We start from the raw sequence: 6,777 nt of genomic DNA, 5'->3' as shown, positions 1-6,777 counted from the left end.
CTGCATTAGACTGCCACTTCCCCCTGTACCCCAGGACTATGGACGAGAAGCTGTGGAATGTTGATGGTGAGTGAGTGTTGGTCAATCAACAGAATGGAATCCTTTTGGAGACAATCAAGAACGTTTCTATGACTACACTGTTCCAAGATGTAGAAGATGGACAACTCAATAGATCCTGATGAAGTTGGATCTTGCTATTGTTTAAAAGACAAACAAACCAAAACTGGTTTCACCATTTTGTAGTCAGCAGGAAGAAACAGCATGACTAGAAGACTGTCCAGTTGTAAAAATAGTTGTTTCTAAGAATAAACCATGACACATTTGGAATCTTGAGAAATTGGATGTAAATAACTAAACAAGGGAATGGCATGGAAAGATTGCTGTCTTGAAGTAAAACATCTTTCAGCCTCATGTTCTTAGAATCACACAACAAAGTTGGTCATGTTATACATTAACACACACACACACAAAAACATGCGAATATATAAGGATGTATATATACTCATAGAAAGGCTAGTCTTTTACTCCACCCATTAAAAAAAAACTGTATGGAACCTTGCTCTGGGCTTGAAATTCACAGCACACTCTGACATAACCATCCATACACGCACACACACACACATACACACACACACACACACACACACACACACACACACACACACACACACACACACACACACACACACACACCAAACAAATGATTAAATATTTAGAACTCTACTCAGTCGATATGAATAGGAATGTTACAAACGAACTTACATTTAATAACATTTCTTGGTAACACAAAATTCACTTCCACAAATGTAAAATAAATGACGACCAGGTGTAAAGCAAATTAGATGTTACATGTATAATCTGATAATTGAGATAAGCAATTTAAAAGCACCAGGTAATCCGTTTGTTCCAGGTAGAAATCATAAAAATGTATTAGTTTATATCTATGGTTCCAGGCTTTTTCTAAACTCTTTTGACAATGATTGCGATTATTTCAATGAAATACTCTTTTTTTTTTTCCAAATACAACTAAAATTGCAAATAGCTTTCACAGAAAGCAGCATGACTTATGCATCATATTGGTTTCAAATGTTGGCACTGGACCAAGAATTTCAGAGCGGGGCCAAGTTGATTAGATTGACCCCAGCACTTGACTGGTTCTTATTTTATTGATCCCAAGAGGCAAAGCCGACCATGGCAGAATTTGAACTCAGAACCTAAACACAGATACTTTTTGCCCGGCATTCAAACATCTCTGCCAGACACAATAATTCTGCAAATTTTCTAATGCTGTGATTTATATAAAAGTTTCAAAAGACATTTAGGAAATTTAATTAACAATTTTTGTAATAAAATTTATTTTACCATTTCCTTTGACACTGTACAAGTATTGGGGTTTGAGAATGATATTTTAATGCCTTCTGCCTTTCACCTTCACAGTTTAAGACACTTTCTGGCCATCAAGTGGACCAACTGAACTGACGGAAATAAGGTTCTGGTCCATGCCCAGACACCCAACCTTTCTATTCTGCTTCTACAACGTTTCTGCTGGTTTGGTCAGTTACATCCACGAGTTAGATGGATGGACCCAGAAAGGCCTGCTGCAACAGGAGTTGGCTTCTGGCAAAAGAGCACAAACATAATGCCATCTTCAGGCTAGAGATGTCTGCAAGAGAAACATGACTCTAACAGCAAAAAGCGACTCTAACAGCAAAAAGATAAAAAAAAGAAAAAAAGGGTTGATACATGAGCAGACGATGCCTTCAAATGTCGTCCGTGCGGTTAGGGAATGTGTTTGTTGTGGTTTGCTGTTGTCAGAGTAGACAGTCTTTTGTCAACACACAATGGGCCATGGCTTCTTAGGAACAGACTCATCAGACTGTGAGACAAAATACATCACAAACAGACATGCAAGGTGGGTGGGGGGTGCATGCAAGTGTGCGTGTGTGTGTGTGTGTGAGTGTCTGTGTGTGTGTGCATAGGCATCTACCTTCCTCTCTTTCTCTTTCTGTCTATATGTGTGTGTGTGTATAAGTATACATGTGCACTTATATATATATATATATATATATATATATACAGAGAGAGACAGACAGACAGACAGAAAGAGAGAGAGAGAGAGAGAGAGAGAGAGAGAGAGAGAGAGAGAGAGAGAGAGAGAGAGAAATAGTTTGATGTTTTGGGAAAACAACTCTTTTGAAGTGCATCTACGCATAATAAACACATCTGGATTGATTTGATTTTATTTTTTTATTTTTCCTGCAATATGAACTGTTAATTACTCTTTCACCTGATAAACACACACCTGATCTATTTTGTATTCATTCTTCGCAGTTTGAAATGGCAAGAGAAAGTGTAGACAATAAACATAGCTGTTGCAGTTTGCATTTCCGATCTACCTGTCTTCACCTGATATAAGGTCAATAAACTCTTGAACAGAAATTGCGACTTATCTAAAAATGCGGCCATCACAAACAAAACAAAAGGAAAACAATCCTATCTGGCTTCCACTGCTTCACCATTTTATGGTAATAAGGCTATATGTTCTTTAGAATATAGGAACACGAAAAAATCTTTTATTCTTTCGATACCAATCTACTTGAGACAGATTCCGGTTCTAATACAAAATCTTTCATGTTTGAGATTTTTCTTCTTCTGATTTCTTGTTAAGTTCTAAACACCAGTTTACTAATGATTCCAAATTTTGGTACCAAGGCCAGCAAGTTTAGAAGGGGTGGGTCAGTCGATTGCATTGACCCCCAGTGTTCAGCCAGGGACTATTTTAAACTCCCCCCCCCCACACACACACACACACAAAAAGATGCAAATGAACCTCAGTGAAATTTGAACTCAGAACAAAGAGAACCAAATGAAATGCTGATAAGCAAAGGTGAGAGAATAACATCATTCTTGTTCTAACACTCAGACAGGTTTCCCTTCTATCTTTTATTTATTTATTTTTTTTCATTATTATAATGTTTTTTGGTTTTTTTTTTGTAATTTCTTTCTCCCAATCTCAGGAAATTCCACTTGTTCCCAAAATGCAATTAAACAGTTTTGTGACTACAATTAATGTTATGGTTCTATCAATTTTTACCATTTTGGTTGTTCTTCCTTCTATGCTTTGTTCTGAACAATTCCTCGATGGCTTTATAGCTTTTCTTACCTTAGCAAATGTCATCTCCTTTGTTTCAATATTCAGCTCCTGCTCAGATGGAAAGACATCTTCTCCATTTTTATGGAATTGGTATGTTTTTTACTGCTTCCTTCTTTCTTTTTTTCTTTATCTTTATTCAGTAAGTTCCTTTCTATAAACAGAAGTTCTCTGTTTTCCATAGGCATAATTTCTTTAATAGATTATTAAACTAATCTGACACTCCTCCTCCACCCCCCCCCTGTCTTCATTTAAGCTTCAGTCTTATCTTCATTTGTCATTCAAGTCTTTCCTCTTATCACTTTCTATGAGTCTTCTTCCTTCACTATTAACTCTTCCATATTCAGTTCTTAGAGTTGGTAATCTTTGATTATAATTACTTACAGTTTCACGTTCTCTCTTTTTCCTCTCTTCCTTTTTTCTCAATCATGTCCCAAGCTTTATTTGTAATTCCTCTTTTCCTCTTTCTTCATTTCTGTTATTTTCACTTCTTCTTGAATGTCATTTCACAACAGACGTACATCTTCCCTATTTCCTCTTCATCCATTCATATCTCTACAACAATAAATTATTTATCACTACATTCTCACATAAACTACACTTTTACATATTCATTAGTTCTCGTTTTCTTTATTTCAGACCTTGAAGTCAAAATTCTATTTATCATCCTCTATGTTTTCTTGGAATTTGGAAGTTATTCCTTGCTGCCAATACCAACTTCTCTCTCATTTTTTTTACATCTTTTAGTGAGGTCCTATGTTATTTATCAGCTGCAATACGATCAGTTTAATCCCAATGTTTCCTGCCTAGATAAATCCAAGTATATTTGTGTATATTCCGTTACTCTAAAAAATAATTGCCACATCCTCGTTGTCATGCAAAAAAACTAACAAGCCATAATCCAGTTCTAATCATTTTCTCCATTCTTTGATTTCAAAAAACATTAAGAAAAACCAGAATGACAGTTTTGTTACTTCAGAATTAAAGTTTTCTATACATGGCAGTAAATCCATTTGTTATCTTTCCAACTGCTCTTGAAGTTTTCTATAAAATTCGTCTTTCTTATTACCATCTGTCGCTTCCTTTATAGCAACATACAAATATACTAACGTTTCCACTGGCAGATCTAAATCAAGCATGCAAAATCTCCTCTCACCATTTAGTTTTTCAGACATTTGTTATAATAAAGACAAGGTTAATCTTTTTTATTAACAATTTTCCATATTTCTTTGTTAGTTCTGCATGTTTAGTTTCAAACAATTGTGTTCTTAAAGCTATTAACATTTTCAAGATGTGTCATTCACATTGAGTCACAAAGGGTCATGGGAATAATGTTATATCTGATAAAATTATCAATGCTACATTCAGAATTGTTTATCACTCAATTTGTGATAAATTTCATGGTATATTTTGTTTGTTGTATCTGTGTGAGGAATTTTGGTTATTTTGTTTAAATAAATCTTCCATAAAAATCTGTTTTTTGTAGTTGTTTGTGGTGGGGTGGGTGGAATTCTTTATTGGTAGTGCTTACACACACAGAAGTTTTTTCTTTATTTCATGCCCTGTACATACTAAGATGCTGCAATGTGCTCCTTGTTGTTGTTGCTTCATGGACCAACAAGAAACTCTCATAGAGGTTTGAATCAAGAATTTCACAATTTTGAGGTTTACATCGAACATTCTATATTACCTCAGTCTTCAACTGGAGTATGGGTTTCGGATGCTTTAAATGACAACAAAAAAAGTCAACGCGCCACAATCTTCTCTGGTTTACTTGCTCGTCACCGCTCAATTCATGGACACACGCAACGATTTTTTTACCGAATTGTTACTGGCAACGGAAAATGGTGCCTGTACATCAATAGGAAGCAGCGTAAGGAATGGCTTAGCCCCGGTAAACAAGCTACACCGCGCATGAAACAAGATCTTCATCCGCGTAAAGCGATGTTGTGCATATGGTGGGACTGGGAAGGGATTATCCATTACAAATTGCTTGAACGGCACCAAACGGTCAACACAGAACTCTGTGTTCAACAGATGGAACGACTCAACATGGCTATTCAAGAGAAAAGAGCTAATCGTCAGCATGGAGTTCTTCTGCTGCACGACAACGCCCGCCCTCATATCGCCAATATGACCAAGGAAGCTATTCAAACGCATGGCTGGGAAGTGCAGCCACACCCGCCATACTCTCCTGTTTTGGCACCAACACATTTCCACCTCTTTCGATCTCTTTCAAATGCTATGCACGGAGTTCAAAACTGCTGCAGAATTGAGAGCTTGGTTGGATCAATTTTTCGAGTCGAACGAGGTATTGAAAATCTTGTTGAATGTTGGGAAGAAGTTGTAAACAGCAAGGGTGAAGAGATTCTTGATTAATTCGTTGTTATTTTCTATTAAACCTTTAAAAAAATTTTAATTTAAAAAAACGGCAGGAATTTAGTTGCCAACCCAATACATAACATAATACACACGCATATGTTACATACACATGCATACATATATACATAACATACATACACACACATATATCCGCATTATTTTCCTAACCATTGTTTTAATGTCAACATTTTTATGACAACAAGGGGTCAAACGAGATTTGTTTACATCAGATTTTATTCTGATTATATAAGTTGTGAGAATTTATATATATCAATTCCCACAACAAATTTATGAATAAATACATATAAATATATAATATGAAACACACATACTACCCATGTGTATATGTGTGTATACTGCCACAAACATGTTTATTAATAAATTCACACACACATACATATATATATAGTGCAGACACTGTGTGTGCTTATGTACATCTAGAAGAGTGTGTATGTGTGTACGTTGGGATTTACACATGAATACATGAGTTTGTCAAGGATCACAGCTCTGACGCTTAATGTATCCATATTGCTACAGTCATGTGACATATGGGTCATGTGACACTTGTTAATATTGTAACTGTAAGCTTCCCTCAGCCCCTTTTTAAATAGCTTAATTATCGCAAGAACCATGCTATTAACCCATTCTTTCAAATCTCTCAACAGGAAATTAGTTTAAGATTCTTATCAGGGGATACAGGGAGTAAAAACATTTTCCATCTAATACACACAAAGACCCACAAACATGTTTGCGCACATACACACACACACACACACATAAACACACATGAACACACATGAACACACATGAACACACACATACAGTCGTTTAACAGATGAGGATACAACATTACCCTTCAGTAGCTCATGTGGCATTATTCTCAGCTAATAAAAGATTACATATACTCTACTTTATGTATATGCATGTATATATATATATATATATATATATATATATATATATATATATCAGGGGCGTACACTCTCAGGCAAGCAAGGTATGCGCTGCATAACCTGTAATTTTTTATCCATATCATCGGAAATTTCGATAAAATATTCATTTTGTTTCAAAGAAACTCGTCCAGGTGTTTTCTAATATATTCTGCCTCCTCTTCCCCCTCTCTCAGTGACTCGTTCGTCTGCTTTGAGAAGACCACATGACACCCCCTCCCTCTCACTCTTTGTTAGTGTACAATTGTTGCTAACTTCGTTCCACTTTCTGGCCCGAACCAGAGCAATCCCATA

The 6,777-nt window shown here is 36.0% G+C and overlaps 1 protein-coding gene across 1 annotated transcript in view; it reads left to right on the top strand.

Annotated features, from left to right (window-relative positions):
* The first annotated feature begins 2,541 nt into the window (after positions 1-2,541).
* The window catches only part of LOC106867773 (zeta-sarcoglycan), a 97,222-nt gene continuing 92,986 nt past the window's right edge, over positions 2,542-6,777 (top strand). Inside the window, exon 1 of the mRNA XM_052972559.1 lies at positions 2,542-2,887. The gene's annotated coding sequence lies outside the window, so the exon portion shown is untranslated. The remainder of the gene's footprint in view (positions 2,888-6,777) is intronic.

This window comes from Octopus bimaculoides, chromosome 13 (assembly GCF_001194135.2).
Source record: "Octopus bimaculoides isolate UCB-OBI-ISO-001 chromosome 13, ASM119413v2, whole genome shotgun sequence".
Lineage (NCBI taxonomy): Eukaryota > Metazoa > Mollusca > Cephalopoda > Octopoda > Octopodidae > Octopus > Octopus bimaculoides.
Note: the sequence above shows the minus strand (reverse complement) of the source record. Positions and strands in the feature narration are given on the sequence as shown.